General features: G+C 32.7%; 1 protein-coding gene across 2 annotated transcripts in view; it reads right to left on the reverse strand.

Annotated features, from left to right (window-relative positions):
* LOC143252801 (RYamide receptor-like) overlaps positions 1 to 18366 on the reverse strand; it is a 32183-nt gene that overhangs the window by 11556 nt on the left and 2261 nt on the right. The window contains exon 2 of one of the 2 annotated variants that reach the window (XR_013029145.1): positions 10493 to 11048. The exons of the other annotated variant lie outside the window; for it this stretch is intronic. The gene's annotated coding sequence lies outside the window, so the exon portion shown is untranslated. Of the gene's footprint in view, positions 1 to 10492; positions 11049 to 18366 lie in introns of those variants that run through there. 2 annotated transcript variants of the gene reach the window in all.

Raw genomic sequence — 18366 nt, forward strand, 5'->3', positions numbered from 1 at the left:
AACAAATGTGATACGTGAATTCGCATCACAAAGCAGTGACACTTATATAAACGCATTTAATTATTAATGACAATAAGATGTATACTATTTGTAGAAAACTCAAAACCGGTTACTGTAGTAATAGCACTCAAAACTCTGGGATAGCCTGTCTCATGAACATCTATTAAACGCAGAATAAAATCCACAAGCAAACAAAGGAAAATGAGATATGCGTTGTAACACAGGGGCTTAAGGTGAATACGTCTTGAGAGCTAATGCCACTCTTGTTCTTGCTTGGTCATAGGAATTAGCAACTTTTAAGTAACATACATTGTGCCTGATAAAGATCTATGCATGATATCTGACTGGACCAAAAACTTATTCGTGACAAAAACTTGTAGTTTGCGTGATGTAGACTATCAGACGCCGGAAGGGCTATATTCGACTGAAGCCAATTGATAAGAAATACGCGAGCAGTTGGTTCACAAATATTGTGCTTAGGATTATAAATGAAAAGAAAAATTCGAAATATGTTTTATCGAACCAAAATTCAGTAATTGTGCTGACCAGTGAAGAAAAAGTCACTATAAGATTCTGTTAACCAAATATTGTCTACACTAGCATTTTGTTCTTGGGATATATCTTGTTCAGAGTTAATTAACTGCAGTATTGAAGTGGACATAATTAAAATAAAATGTTCACACTTGTGTGTTTTAAGCATCTTTCTCAAAGGAAACGAGTGGCCTTGGATCGTTATGCATATCACTTCCTGTAGTTTGCAGTGATAAAACAAACACAAGTAGAATTAAATGACTTATATGCTTTTCTTTCTATTTCTACTCTTCTGTCACAACAGGAAACGCTAAATGCTACTTATCAGACCAAACGACACATTTTCACAACCTGAAATCTAAGCATCATTACATTTAAACAAGTTTTTGGACTACTTATCTGCTTACACATGACAGTTGTTTTACAATATTATTTGCACCGAATCTGAATCCTGATTACTGTAGAAGTAATTGATCAACCGGAACATAGAATGATGTCTCTTATACTCCACTAGTCTGTTCAGTCCTTCTCTTCCTCACTTTTATGAACTACTTATACGATTTCTCCTAATAACAAAATGAATTCTTTTTATATGTTCTTATTGATTAAATCCGATAACAAGTTTTTTGAGACAAAGACTGATTGTTGGTAGAAGCATAGAGATAGATGGCATCTTACATAATGCCTGTTTTGAAGACCTTGCTGTAAACAACATTATCTTGCAAACTACATATTAAATATTTACATCTTTGTACTTATGACATTTATGCAATTACCTACACATCACATGATCAGGATTTATGTCATAGAAGAAGGTGAAATGTTTTACCGATATGCGGTTAGGATTTTTAATATCTATATTAATCAATGTACAATAGCGTGAGATCCAACTATAGCCTTAGTTATTGTATCTATAACATATCTTCTAGAGGAATGTGTCATACATTCTCAGCTGTTGTGTTTTACCAATATTTCATGAACCCGTCAGCCAGAATTTTGCACAACCGCATTTTAAGTCATTCCAAATCGTTTGTTTACAGATTAACAGTTTTACAAAAACCTAATTGGACAAAAAACAGGCGATTCCCACACCTTTTGTGCTAAAAGGATTCACTGCTGTTCACAAAGCAGATATCAGCATTCAGTGAGTAAGTGTACTGACCTCGTATTTATAAAGCAACGTTAATACAGTAAAATAATACAATGGATTGTAAATGTAAAGTGCGTATGTTTAGTAATTGTGAAAAGTGTCCTCTATGTTAGTGTGGATGAAACAGTTTAGAGCCAGAGGTAAAAAAGGCACGAAAAGCAGGTGGAAACCAGATTGAGAGGGAATTAAAATCATGGAAAAAGGAAAAATCGAAGGACTGATTACGCTTTTACATAGGACAGCGAGGAAGATGAAATGTCTAGCGATACTTCTAAGAAACTAATGGATTTCATAACACCAAAGACATGACACAGATCATCTAAAAACTAAAATGTGAATGCAAGGTGTTCAAAGTAATGCTGCAGTACTTCAACATGGGGGCTGGAATGATGTCTATTAATTTCAGCAGTTGTTTGGTATCAAATTCACAGCGACATCAACACTTCTAAACGAAGAAGCTCAACACGAGGCATCAAGTTTCAATCCTCTTGACAAAAACAATCAATTGTTTGCATTCTACATGATTATATTAAGGATTGTACGCAATAGATGCAGATAGTCTTATGAACGTGATTGGAAACAACATTTTAAAGAAATGTAATGATACGAAACTATTCTCATTTGCCAACAATGTTCAGTGAGCTCTGCCAGAGAAATATATTCAGAGAAAAGTTGTACTTGCACTTTTATGTTAGTTTATGACGTTCAAAGAAGTGAAAGACAGATTGAAGTTTTGAGAAAAAAAAAACTTCAAGCACCTGGATGGCACTTTCCTCGAATGAAGTCTGGGTTTCAGCTAAAACCTACAGTTGGATCTGTCCAGCGTTACTGTAAGCGAACGTTACGAAAGCAGTAGAGTACCATTGATAAATCTGAAGAAAACTATCCCACTGATGCCAAAGGCAAGGTCTTCGTATCTACTGTGAAAACAAAGACCAAGAACAGACAGTCAAGTAAACACCAAACTATGCTTGATCTTAGCCAAGAGGCCTAGATGGTAAGTCAACACCACACATACATCTGTGTACCATGGGAGTCAAACTTGCAATAGTGTCACTAAATTTTCGAAAAGATTTTGAAAAAGGTTTGTGTGGAATTTTAGTTCACCCAGAAAGCGTTAAGAATAAGGTTTAACTTATTTCGGAATGATGTTAAATATTAAAGACTGCTATATAGCCCAAATCCTGGGTGCCTGGTTTGTGGAAGAAGTGTTGAAGTTAGTTATTTAGGAAAATACTTGTAGATTTTCATAGTGTGTGTGTGTGTGTGTGTCACACACACACACATATACAAAAGAATTGTCCTATAGTGATAGGCAGAATTAACAATCAGATAGATACTAGTACAGTGTATTGTTACGTATTATAAATTTATCTCGGACGAATCTCTGATTTGTTCGGTTAAGATTACAAATAGCCAAATATTTCAATTTAGAAAAGTAGTTGAATATTTGAATATAGTTTCCCGATAAATAAACGTTTATAACAGTTATAGCTCCGAGGTGTATGGCATACCAACTGTACCAAACCAACAATATATATGGCTTTTGGCACGTTGGTTTAAAAACGTTAGGCGAGGTTCTATGAATTTCATTTGGTTGAACAATAATTGACGAAAAGCTAGTACTTTCGTAAAACATATATTATTGATTTTTACGCTCGAAAAATTTCTATAACTTTAGTGAATAGGTGGGAATTTCGCTATATAGAATTAACAATATACAGTCATGTGAAAACGTTAGGACACCCTATGAAAGCCTGTGTATTTTTGTAACATTTTTGGACATATAGATATTTAATCTCAATTTTAACAATAATGAGAGATTATAGGAATATAACTAAACAATTACAACTGAACTGAAGAAAAGACTTTTCAAGATCTTCTGTAGATGTAATTCTACAAAAATTCATATTCTAACTGAGAAAAAAGTTAGGACATACCCACATTTATTCCCACTAAAAAATGGCTCAACTCACACACAGGTGTATCACACCAGGTGCACATGCTTAGAAAATCATTACCCAGCATTTTGAATGAGGCTTGCTCTATTTAAACCTCAGACATTTAGTTTGGTGTGCTCCTGACTGTTGAAGTGAGAATGAGCACCATGGTGAGAGCAAAAGAGCTGTCTGAGGCCTTCAGAAAGAAAATTGTAGCAGCTTATGAGTCTAGTAAGGGATTTAAAAATATCTCAAAAGATTTTGAAATCAGCCATTCTACTGTCCGGAAAATAGTCAATAGATGAAGGGCTTTCAAAACAACTGATAACATGCCCAGGTCTGGTCGTCCAAGCAAGTTCACCCCAAGAACAGACCACAAGATGCTAAAAGAGGTCTCTAAACACCCTAACATGTCATCACGGGACCTACAGCAGGCTCTGGCTACTGTTGATGTGAAAGTGCATGCCTCTACAATCAGAAAGAGACTGCACAAGTTTAACTTGCATGGTAGATGTGCAAGGAGGAAACCTTTGCTCTCTAAGAGAAATATCAAAGCCAGAGTGAAGTTTGCCAGGGAGAATGTAGACAAAGACCAGGACTTTTCAATTAATATTATTTGGACAGATGAGTTCAAAATTGAATTATTTGGACACCATAACAGAGGACATGTTTGGCGTAAACCAAATACAGCATTCCAGGAAAAGAACCCCATACCAACTGTGAAGCATGGAGGTGGGAGTGCCATGGTTTGAGGCAGCTTTGCTGCAGCAGGACCTGGACAGCTTACAATCATAGAATCCACCATGAATTCTACTGTGTATCAGAGGGTGCTTGAGGATCATGTGAGACCATCTATAAGAAAATTAAAGCTGAAGCGGAACTGGACCCTGCAACACGACAATTACCCAAAACATACCAGTAAATCCACCAAAGACTGACTGAAAACTAAGAAATGGAGAGTCCTGGAATGGCCGAGTCATAGCCCAGATCTTAATCCCATTGAGATGCTGTGGGTGACTTGAAACGGGCTGTACATGCAAAAAACTCCTCAAACATCTCACAGCTGAAAGAATTCTGCATTGAAGAATGGGGCAAACGTTTTCAGACCGATGTCAGAGACTGGTAAATGACTACAAGAAGCGTCTCACTGCAGTTAGTTCAGCCAAAGGGGGGTAACACTAGCTATTAGGAGTAAGGTGTCCTAACTTTGTTCCTCAGTTAAAATATGCATTTGTGAAGAATTACATTTACAGAAGATTTTGAAAAGTCTTTTCCTCAGTTTTAATTGTTTAGTTATATTCCTATAATCTTAGTATTGTTGAAATTGAGATTAAATATCTATATATCCAAAAATGTTACAAAAATACACAGGCTTTCATTGGGTGTCCTAACTTTTTCACATTACTGTAGGTAGCACACATTTCCCAATATATATTTAACTGAAACAAACATCGATAATAAAATAAGTATATAATAGTAAATCCGCCAGAGCTGTTACTAATTTTCATTGGGAATTAATAAAAAATAATGAATAAAATTAAGAAAATTAATTTCAATAAAGTTATTATTTTACAGTAAATTAATAGTACACATTTTATATAACATCGAACTAATTTAAAAATCAAGTTCCATGCATTAAAGGTCGTTTGAAATAATTGAATCAATTAATGCAATGACAGATTCAAAAGAATATTAATAAATTTTCAAATAACTGATGCTAGCTTTTAATATTGTATTTTGAACAGTTTCAGAAAGCTACTTTATGGAATGAAATTTATCGTTTCGTACATAAACACCCACCACATATATTATATATGATCTTAAATATTAAAAGAACTGCCAAGTTCGAAATACTGTTGGTTGGAAGCACTTTCACAGCTTACAGTCTCTTCAGTTAACCTAATTAAATACAATAAATAATGTTCATAAAAATATCAAAATGCCTATACAATAAACACATCCTAGTAAAAATATATTAATAAAAATAGAAATGAATTTCATGTTATTTCAATTCTATAAACAGCGTATTAAGTATCTCATACCTGTAAAAACATCATTTAGATAAAATGCAACTACATACTTAAAATTCACAAGTTATTTACATAAGATTCAAAATACTTCTAAATTTTGTTATGAAATGACTTTCCTATAATAATATTTTTTGTTGATTATCACAAAACAAAAGTGGAAAAGACAAAAAAAAAAGTTCTTACAACATACCATGGGTATTAAAGATACAATTGTAATACTGTTCAGAGCATTTTAATGAAAGCCGACTTTGGTTTTAACATGAACTTAATGACTTTACTGTATGTAGGTTTCAATATACATGTATATAAATATAGGTTTAGGAATTGCAAGAAAAAGATAGATAAAACATAGAGGTTTAAAATAAATATATGATTTGAAAAATATTGGTATGAGTAATATAATCTTCATTATAAAGTTTAAATCTCATGTTATTACACCGAATGATATCCTCTTTCTATTTTCAGTTTTATAATTATGATAAAGTAAAAGTTTTAAATGTGCTGTTTATAACATAAGCATTATTGGCGGTTATAGATGTAAAAGAAATGATTAAACTTTCACACATCTTGATTATAAGTTTTAATCCTGCGATGTACATAATAACAACTGGTAAAATTTCCGTCTTATTAGTTGGTACGAAATAAAACAGTTGTCAGTTAGGCCCTATGGATAATTTCTATTTCAAAAAAATTCTTTATTTACTTAAATGTAATATTACTCATTTTTGTCATTAACATTTTGCATTATTCTCTACGCTATTATGTACGAGATACTTCTTTTTTACAAGTCTTGGGTGGCTTCTTTTAAAATCTAAATAAACATATGAATTTGTTGGTTTATAAAAAAAATATCATTTTCTAGTGAGTCATTGTCAGATATTTCAATTACTATTTATAGCTTTATAAGTCTTTTCGACAGGGGATTTAATATTTGGAACCGAATTATTTAAAACATGACTAAAGTTAAACCAATTTAAATCTTAATTTCAAGTAATAGAATAATCATAAATGTATCTGAGCCAATGCGACAACGCATAAGAACTAGCTTTCAACTTCATTCTTTGATCAACAATGGTATAGATCTTTTCTTCTTAGAAACCAATTATCAAAATATCAAATGTAAGTGACAATTTTGTACTTTCTGCTGTTACTCTTATCTGATAATACAAAAATATTATAATATATGAAATATATACTGATTAATAATTTACAGTTTCAATTAAAAACTATTTAGTACTTCTAGCATGTAAAAGCTCTAGATAACATTCATAAAAAATATTTAAATGTCGCTGGTTCATGTTCAGACCCGGCATGGCCAAGTGGTTAAGGTATTCGACTCGTAATCCGAGGATCGCGGGTTCGAATCCCTGTCACACCAAACATGCTCGCTCTTTCAGCCGTGGGAGCATTATAACGTGAAGGTCAATCACACTAATCGTTGGTGAAAGAGTAGCCCAAGAATTGGCGGTGGGTGATGATGACTAGCTGCTTTTCCTCTAGTCTTACACTGTAAAATTAGTGTGGGCTAGCGCAGATAGCCTTCGTGTAACTTTGCGCAAAATTCAAATAATCATCTTCAATAATAGTATACAAGATACTCCATGTAGTGTTATTAAACTGCAGTTACAACGCGTTCTACCAAGTAAGTTTGATGTAAAATCTAAAGTAACCCTCATTTTTTAACTTTTGGAATAAATGGTATTAACAATTCACTCAAAGAACAAGTACGGTGTGTGGAACTTTGACGTCCTGCAACAATAGGTCTAATAGGGCAACAAGAAGGTTCAACAAAAATGTACTTAATCATTATTCCAATTAGAACAAGCGTTGATAAATTTTCGACATTTATGTATTTTTGATAAAACACAAAAGCTACTTGTAACTGGGGTAAAAATTTATAAATATAATGAAGTAGTAATTTGCTCTGTCTCCAAAGCTTTAATTTCAGTCAAGTTTTTTTAAATTTCAATTTCTTTCCTAACTAGATTTTCTTGTTCACTTAAAAAGGAACTGATGCTTTCTTGTAACATTTTCGGAATAAGTGGTGGATCTTGAGATAAACAATCTGTAAACTTTGGTAGCATTTTCCTTTTATAAAATGCTCAAAAAGTTTTTTTTTTCTATTATTAAGCATATATTTTCAGTTTTGGTTTTCCTCAGGGACATTTACGCGATTATAGGATATTTGCAAATGTTTACTTGCTAATTTGTTCTTTTACTTAGGATATTTCATCAAACACTTGTTGAGCATACATATCCAATGTGGCATTCATGTCCTCTTTTAACGTAAAAATCGAAATGTTTTCAATATGTTGTAAAAAAAATGTTTCATATTATCCTGCATATCCGACATAAACCTTGAGGTAAAGTTGTTAAAATTATCAAAAATCAGTTTTGTAGTTCTTTCAAAATGTTATAGTTCCTCGTGTCGTTACTCTTAATGTGAATTATGAGACTGTTTCTCAATTTCAAGCGATTCTTTTTGCAATTCTATGAACTGTGTATTTATTAAAACGTTCAGGATGTTGCGAATGCTACGCTGGGCAAACTGAAAAATTAACATAGGATGAATTAATAAAAGTTTCATGTTAAAATTCAAGTCAGAGTCCATTAAATTCTCTGAACATTATTATATATGCATCTTAAGTACTCGTGGTATATTATAAAAGAACTTTTTTTTGTTTTTCATTTGATCTTGTGATAAACAAAAAAGATTATTAAATGAAATTTATTTCATAAAAATATTAGAAGTAATTAAAAAAAACTTTAGATATATATATATCTTGTGCTTCTTCAAGATCCACATTTTAAATTGGTCCATTTTCACTATACGGGAGGCCCGGTATGGCCAGCCTAGTGTTTAAGGCACTCGACTCGTAATCCGAGGATCATATATTCAAATCCCGTCACACCAAACATGCTCGCTCTTTCATCCATGGTGGGCTTTATAATGTGACGGTCAATCTCACTATTCGTTGGTAAAGTAGTAGCTCAAAAGCGGTGGGTAGTGCTGATGACTACCTGCATTTCCTTTAGTCTTACAGTGGTAAAAGAGAGATGGCTAGCGCAGATAGCCCTCGTGTAGCTCTGCGCGAAATTCAAAACAAACCAGAAACACTATAGCGGTCATTGCAGAGATTCAAGTCCATGTTCTTCTAGTATTATAAACATATCTGCAAGGTTACCATTGAGATAAGAAAAAACATCATTTTTTTAGTAATTTTAGTGGTTTCAGAATCACGTGAACAAACAAACATTGTAGAAACGATAGTTTACTTTTTAGCAGATTCGGCTATTGTTAAACCAACTCAGTTGTGGTTTCCGGAATTTTAATAATCACAGTATATACTTTTACAATAGAAAATGTAGAAAAATTACTAGATTAAATTTCAGATTTCAAAATTATATTATCGTTCATAAGGTGTTCTGCACCATTTTTATGTAAATGTTCTATGGTATAAAAAAAAAAAGACAAATATGCTTTTGCTTAAATCATTGAAGAAATGCATATAAAATTCTTAAAAATACGAAACTTCTATTTAAATCATTTAGCATTACTCTGTTAAAAACTTACGTTTAAAAAGGTCTGTAATGTATTTCAAAATACATTTAAATATTGGACGAAAGATGCTGTATTTTATAAAAATGATCTTCCGTGTTTCTACAAACACGTTGGGCAATATGACACTGGTGTTTATTAAGGTTTACGTAAGAAAAGGTTCAACGTTACCTTTAAGAAAATAGTATTAAACTTTGATGTTGAATAAGCAATTAATAAAGTAAAAATTACAGTTGTATTACCATTTGGTTTATAAAAACACTTATATTGATTAGTATTTTATTACGTAGTTCGGGTCAAGAGCATGATTCGTTCATTAGTGTGACGGATTGAGAGTTCCCTAGAGGAAAAACGGCAAGTTTACGAATTTACGATGCTAAAATCCTGGGTTTGATTCAACGCAATCTGTACAGCATATTGCTCACTTATGATTTTGCTCTGAAGCATATAAACAATCGGAATTGTGGAATTTAGATTCCGTGGTTCATGACCTGCTATGGCTAAGAAACATGTTTATACATGTCTTCACACACTTGAATTACAACATTCGGCCTGGCAGGAATAACAAAAGAGTTGGTGTTGTCCAACTACTTTCTTTCTAGCCATTCTCTTCAAAATTAAGATAAAGCTGACACAGACAGCTCAGGGGCAGTTTTTGCACACAAAATTTAACAAAACACAATATATAATGTTATACCATTGACTCGATTTTATATAAAGTGAATATAATCATTGAGAGACAAACTTAACACAAAATGTAATCATTTTCGTCAAAATAATTACACATATCTCGAGAAAATTCAGTAATTATACTCAACTTTATATTACTTTTAACATTAATTTTCAAAATAAAAATTTTTCACATAATATCAATGGAGCATAAAAGTTGTTATGTTCTTTAGAAATAGCGATTAAAGTTGAAACTTTTCTTGCAGATATAAAATGAAGGTTCTTTAAAAAACACATTTCAGAGTCGAAATTACATTTATAAAATATATTTCCCAGTTTAAAAATATATTTTCTGTATTTAAAATTTCACAAGATCGTTTTATTTAGCTTCATTAAAATTTGTTTTGGCCAAGTGTAATATAATTGATATCAGATTCGAGTATAGTTTCTGCCTCTTGATTACGTTTACTCTTATTAAATAAAAATAGAGTAAGTAGGAGTAAGAGCTGTAAGCGTACGAACGTTCATTTTGCTGACTTCTCTCTCTACTACCCACGAATGCGAGTCAAGGAACAGTAATGCTAAATGGAAATAACTGTGGTAAAAACCAACGAACTTTTCCAAGGAATATTTATTAGACTTATAATGTTAAAACAGAGTTAGATGAACACAGCAGGTCTCTAATGATAAGAAAATGGTCCCTCTTACTCGGGTTACAACACTGATGTCCGGTTGCGGAAATTATAGTAAAAGGGTATCTCATCTAATGCGTATTTATAATATTTGATTGGTTTCTTAAAGCCAGAACATTGTCAGTAAAATAATTTTTAAGGTTGGTTTTTTTATGTGCGGTTCATATATTTATTTTTACGTAACAAAATTTCAGTAAAAATTATATAAGACACTAATATATTGACATGTATATTTGCTACTAGAGTCATCCAAATATCCGATATTTATTTAGGTAATCAAATCACGGCTCTCGTTCAACTTCTGGTTCGGTGATTTCATTTGCCCACAAGATATTTTAGAAGGTACTGTTGAGTACAGCTAAATTATCCAAATTGTTCATGAGGCCTCTTCTACTGGAAATTCAAAATTAAATTCTAAATGTAACTTCATTGCAGTCTGTTAAGTTCAGTCGTTTACCATCGTTCCCCGAAGTGACGCTTAGGGTTTAAAATTTCATCTGTGATTAGATAATCGTTTTTATGATAACCCAAATAAGTTGTCTAAATCTAACACAATTTATTGTAAATGTAAATATTTAAAGGTTAAAGAATGAGTAATCCAGAAATACTAAAAGAATAGAAATCAGGCCTTCAGTACGTGCTTTTAAGATTGAATTAAATACAACACAACAACTACAAAGTGTACAATAAATTTTCTGTGCTCTGACCACCACACACATATCGAAACCGGGTTTTTAACGTTCTAAACTCGCAGACATACCGCTGTGCCGTCTCCCGCTAGTACAGCAGTATGTTTTCGGATTTACAACGTTAAAATCAGAAGTTCGATTCACCTCGGTGGGCTCAGCAGATAGCTCGATGTGGCTTTGCTATAAGAAAAACACACACAAACATACATACCGCTGTGCCATTGAAGGGGGAACTGCTTTTAAGAATAATACGTTATAAATCTTAGCGACAAATTTAAGCTGACAAAAATGAAATAAAACATGTTGTAATTAGGCCGGGCATGGCCAGGTAGTTAGGGCGCTCGTCTTGTAATTTGAGGGTCGCGGGGTCGAATCCTCCTCACACTAAATATGCTCGATCTTTCAGCGAAAGGGGCGTTATAATGGTACGGTCAATTCCCCTATTTGTTTGTAAAAGAGTAGCTTAAGGGTTGGCGGTGAGTAGTGATGACTGTTTTCCCTCTAGTCTTTTACTGCTAAATTAGTGACGGCTGGCGCAGATAACTCTCGTGTAGCTTTGCGCGAAATTGTTAAACAAAGAAACAAACGAAGATACTTAACATAGTAAGTATCATTAATTTAATGCTATTAAATTTATTTCTTCTAGCATATACCGATACCATATGCTAGCTTCTTACTAGCTTTTTCTTCTATTTAGTGAAGGCACTGTATAGGACACCATGACAGTTATTTCAGACTTTACATTTGGTAACTTTTCTCATTCAAGCAGATGAAAAAACCTACTTGTAGAGAAAAATATGTATGTAAAAATGGCTGGTATGGATTGAGAAAAAAATTTATATAGAGGAGCGAACAGCGTTTTGACCTTCTTCGGTCATCGTCAGGTTCACAAAGAAAGACGTAACTGACCGATAGCTGACCACATGCTTGAAGGGGGTTGTGTAATTGAGTGTAGGAATGTAAAGGGCGTGCTTAGATGTTTGATTATATTTATTAATATAGGTATAAAGGTGTTCCTTTGTATTGGTTTATTTTGGGCTTGAATTGTTGCATAAGTAAGGCTTCTTTAATTTTGTGTTTGTTTGTTTCTTTCTTTCTTTAGCATTTGAGTGATTTCTATGGTTATGTTGCGTTTATTTGACTTGCAGTGTTTGAAAACGTGTGAAGGTGACTTTTTATGTTCTTTAAATCTGGTTTCGATTTTTCTACTTGTTTCTCCAATATAGAAGTCGTGGCACTTATCACATTGTATTTTATAAATAATGTTGGTGTAGTGCTTGTCAGTGTAGTTTTTACATAGTATAGACCTCAGTTTTGTCCCTGGTTTTTGAATAAATTTAGTTTTAACTGGAATGTCATATTTTGTTACTAGTTTTTGCCAAATGTTGGTTATTTTTCTGCTGATGTCGGGATTATATGGTATGCAGCAGTATATGGTTTCGTGATTTTTTAATTCGTGGGATATATTTACTTTTGCCAGTTGATTTTGCTTTTTGTCTAGGTGTGTGCGTATAATGTTTTCTACGATTTGTGGAGGAAATTTATTGATGTTGATGAAGTATTTTATCGAATTCATCGTTAATTTTATCTGGGGAGCATAGTTTTATGGCTGTGTTTATTTGGTTTCTTAGTATGTTGAGTTTATTTATTAGAAAAGCAAGTTGAGCTTTATGTTAAAATATAAAGAAATGCAGAAATATATTATGTATATTTTCACCTGCGTAGAAATTTATGTTAACATTCTAAACTAAAATTCAATTTTATGTAATGCTCGTTCTAAACGAAAAAAAAAAAAAGCTCTGTTAATTCTGAAGCGATTAAAGCAAATAAATATCACAAGATACATTCAAACTCCATAATAATAAATAATACTTGAAACATAAAAAGAATCACATGGAAATTATGAAATGTACTTGTTGATAAAATGTTAAACAATTAATATATTTTTTTGAACAAAGTGCAATGTAGTTAAAACATTTAACAGTGTTATTTGCTGATCAAAAGTTAATTTCATTTCTCTAATAATGAGGAAGAGAAATGAACTTATGTTGGATAAAATGCACACATTCTAGAAATCAGTTAGTCTTTTTTTATTTAAGATTTTAGTGCAAATTTATGCAAGAGTTATGATTGAATATCCTTCCTTAATTCTAAATTGATAGATTAGAGGGAAGGCCGATAAACAGTGCCTTCTGCCATCTTTTGAACTACTTTTGACTGATTAAATAGTACGTACCTACAGTCCTAAAATACAAGCCTTTGTGTTGCAATAAGTCGCGGACAATTAATAATACTTGGCAAGATAATTACATGAACATTTCTGGCCACCAATTAGTTTGCAGTTTTGGGATATTTGTGATATTCAACAGTATATCACAGCTAAACCTTTAGATATTCAGATAAGCAGCCAAGCATATTAATCTAGACTATGTGCGGTCCACTCATGAGTTTGTTATCTTGGAAACTTACAGAAGTTTTTAAGCTTTATAAATGGCCTTAATATTGATTTTTTTTATAGTAATTACATTTGGCTATATGATAATATTTCTCATTTTCATTCATAATGTTTAAGAAAACAGTCTTTTAAACGACAGCTTTGGACAAAATTTAAGAAAAAAAAACAATAAATAAAACTAACAACGAGTACTTGGTTGTAACATAGCAAGCAACATAAAATAAACAAACTACTAAAAATCAGATAATACCAACAAACAAGCCCAGCAGAGAAACAACAAACACTAACAATGAAGGTAACAGAAATGTGAAAAGCAATTACAAATATAATCACCGACTTCCTTAAAGAATATAGTAAACAACATGTTATTGAGCTCATTAAGAAACATACAACACCCATTACCACATGCAATAAACAAAATTATAACTAGCATCAAACCACAATGTATACTGTCACTGTATTACTCATAAAAATCCAAGGGTGCCTTGTTATCAAGCTGTATGAGATCGAGTATGTTGCCACAAGTACATCGGCAAATATTATATTTACCTCCCTACCAATGCTTTACAACTATCGTCCGTTGGAAACAGTAGAAAACCAACTAGAAAGAATAGTCAGACAAAACAGGAATACTCGGAACGGACGGGCCATAACTCCTATACAAAGAGCACAAAATCAATTATCTTAAACAGTATAAATACCGTAAAAAAAAAAGTACAAAAGGTATACTTTCAAGCAATAAAACAGTAACAATAGGAGGTATATATTACTAACCATAAAATAAACCAGACACTACACTACTAAACATCATATCCCATAGTGACAAACACATTATAGGCGCTTTCAATAGCCAAAACACAATTTTCGATTGCAGAAATACAAGTGCTAATGGAATACATTTATTATTTCTGGAAGACTCAGATACTTACCTACTAAACGATACAAACTCAGCACAAACCAATGATACATATTACTCCAGTGAGTTACTAGATCTGTGTATGTGTTCACCAACATTAATAAACAATTTTCTCACATTTAACGTAAATTGAGACAAACCTTTTGCTGATATGAAGTGTATTCGATCTCTTACCATACCAAAATCAAACAAAACACACAAATTAACTACGAAAAAAAAAAGGAAAATGTGAGGAGATAATAATAAGAGTTTCTCCAACACCTACCTCAACAGCCTGGATAGACAGAGCTGTATTAGAAACAGATTACAGATGCATACCAAAAGTATCAGTTGGCAATAAACATATATAACAACCAGTAACCCACAAACAAAAAACGCAAATACATACGTTCAGAAAACAAAGAAACGATATTAATCAAGTAAAAACCACAAAAATGGAGCACTTTCTGTACACAAATAAATTCAAAAAACAGATTCCAAAGAGTTCTGGTCCCACCTTGCGCTTAAACATTATAATAAATTAGCATACAGGAATAAACAGAAAATACATGCCTTTCAGGAACAACTACAAAACTTTCAAGATAGCAGACGACTCAAACATAAACAGAGGCTTCGTGAAAATAATACATATTCTACGATTGGTTGTGATGAGAGATATTTATACACACACACACACACACACACACACACCACTCTTCACTAAGGACACTCAACACATCAACAGAAGCGGAACACGACTACACAACAAATCAACTTATCAAACGCATCACAGCAACAGAAGTAAAAGAAAAAAAAAATTGAAAACAGAACACCAGGACAAGACAAAATGGTTCGTTATGGCCAGGTGGCTAGGGCGCTCGACTCGTAATCTGAGGGTTGCAGATTCGAATCCCCCTCACACCAAACAGCTGTGGGGCGATATAATGTGAAGGTCAATCCCACTATTCGTTAGTGAAAGAATACCCCAGGAGTTGATGGTGATGACTAGCTGCTTTCCCTCTAGCCTTACTTACTATGCTAAATTAGGGACGGCTAACGTAACTTTGCGCGAAATTCAAAAACAGACAAAATAAACTTTAAAACATTACACAAGAAAAGCCCTCTAAGATCATTAAACCATCTCATTTCTTTTTACAAGTTATCTCAGAATAGGATTACTACCATCCACTTGGAAACAGGCGGAAGTTCATACGTTTCAGTGGGAAAGAAAAACCAGCAAATAATTCTGAAAATTACAGGCCGATAAGTCTAACAAGCAATCTGGGAAAATTACTTGCAAAAAAAAAAAAAATCAGATAGTAGACTCGCAAATGACTTTGAAACTAGCTGAATACTCCCGCAAATAGAAAACCGATTTCGAAAAGCAAGATAAGCAACGCATCAACTCATAAGATTAAAAGGAATAAACAATACACGGTTTTAATAATAAAACAACAAAACTCGTATGCTTCCTAGATGTCGAAAGAAAACTTTCGACAAAGTATGGCAAAATGGGTTCAAACATAAACTGTCCGAATTGGGACTCCCAGTAGAAATTATTCAACGAGTTTCTAATGTAAATTTTGAGGGTTCCTATAACGAGTGCGGTACTCTGGAGGCGGGTGTCCCTCAAGGATGAGTACTTAGTCCTATGTTATTTACCATGTAGGTCAGTGACATGCTCGTGAAAGATCCAAACCACACTTTTTGCTCACAGTTTACAGATAATGTTGCAATCTGGAAGAGTGCTTCAAACGTAAAAACGGTAGCATACAATGTACAACCACCCTGTCAAACGAAGTAGAATTGTACTGTAATAAGTGGATAATTAAAATTCATGCACACAAAACACAAGTCATTATTTACAAAATCGTACGGATAGGACTATTTACAGGTAGCAATACCCGTAAACTTCTTAGGGATGACTTTTGACTCAAAATTAAACTGGATACTATTTATTAATAGCATAAAACCCAGAATTTTGAAAAAAGCGAGTTACCTAAACAGTGTGTGTGTGTGTGTGTGTGTGTGTGTGTGTTCCTATAGGAAAGCCACATCGGGCTATCTGCCGAGTCCACCGAGGGGAATCGAACTCCCCTATTTTAGTGTTGTAAATCCGTAGGCTTACCGCTGTACTATTGTGAAACTAAACGAAGAGACTAATTGACGGCAAACAAGAAGCTTCACAAGAAAACATTAAACAAACATTCATAGAACATGCATACTGCAAGTCATAAATTACATATGTATAACATAAGTAACTGTCAAAAATACACATTAAGAAACTACGGCAAATATAAAACTACATTTTAACGAAAGCATATAAAGCTCCGTGATCAACAAACTCGGTATGTCTACACAACTATTTAAACATGCAAAGATTATGAGACACACCCCTAGATAACTCGCTTCAATATTATAAAAAAAAAATATGAGTAGAAATAAACTGATGTAAAAGAATTTTGTATGTTAAAATAATGTGGGTGTCTCCTAAGTGGAACTGTGTTGCGAACACGGAATAATACTACGATTATACAGAAGAGCAGCTAGTGAAACTACGAGTCAGTATTACCCGGTGAATTAGACACTGCACGAAAATATGTTAATTAAAACTGCGAACAACGGAAAAATGTAACATTGTGAGAATTGCAAGAACGTAGAAAGGATTATTACCTACGATTCAGTAACAATGTAAACAAAATAATTCCAGAGATGGATGAAGAGGTCTACGATGAACCTGACCATTGCCGGTATACAACATAGAACGAATCCCGGTAAAGATAATTATGGAAATACATTGTTTTAAGGGACATTACAAAAAAATGTTGTCAAACACTGTCCAAAGGGCATTATTTAAAACTTTTGATGAAAAGTAGCTTATCTATATGTATCAGAACTGAAAAAAATCACTTATAAATTAAAGAAGTCAATCGTGCATATCAAACTACTTGGAATATTTTAATTTCATAAATAAACATTATTAAAGTAACACTTGCGATTACTGAATCATTGTTTAAGTATTGTCGTTCCTAATAAGCTTTCTAATAATAACCGCAGTAATATCTCCAGAAGTTCAGCAAAGTTAAATTTATGTTACCCCTTGTTCGTTATATGTCGAACAATATAAACGATTTTTTTTTTTGAGTGTTTGAATCAAGGGACGATATTCACAGTTTTTTCAATTATTATAACCAAATATATTTTACAGAATTAATTATGGGGAAAAATGAAATAGGTTATTTATGATTAAACACAAAACTATACGATCAGTTATTTGTGCTCTGCACACTACGACTATCGAAACCTGGTTTCCAGTATAGAAATACAACTGTGTCTTTAAAGTACAAAGAAGTAAGTTAACCATAATAAAGCACATAAATAAACATTCGTTGTTTTTAAAATTTACATGACTTAGCAATACATAAAAACACATGCAAGTGAGATATGTATTTGATGATGAGGGAAGTTAAAATGGGTTTTCTTTAATTTCAAGCAATGATAAATTTATCTTCTTGATTAATACAAGCTTGTTACCTTTAGTTGTTTAATTTGAAGTTTAAAATGTTGCGATATATATAATTTTTGAGATAAAGTATGCCTCTACATACATCAATTTTGAAAACTATTTTATGCTCTTTATTTTTTAATTTATTTGGTATTTTATTTTCTTATAAAAGTTAATAATTAATAGTGTGGTTACTGAAACGTTTCAAAAATATATTTCTTATGTAGGTTTGTTTTGAATTCTTCTTAAAG

Source organism: Tachypleus tridentatus, chromosome 6 (assembly GCF_004210375.1).
Source record: "Tachypleus tridentatus isolate NWPU-2018 chromosome 6, ASM421037v1, whole genome shotgun sequence".
Lineage (NCBI taxonomy): Eukaryota > Metazoa > Arthropoda > Merostomata > Xiphosura > Limulidae > Tachypleus > Tachypleus tridentatus.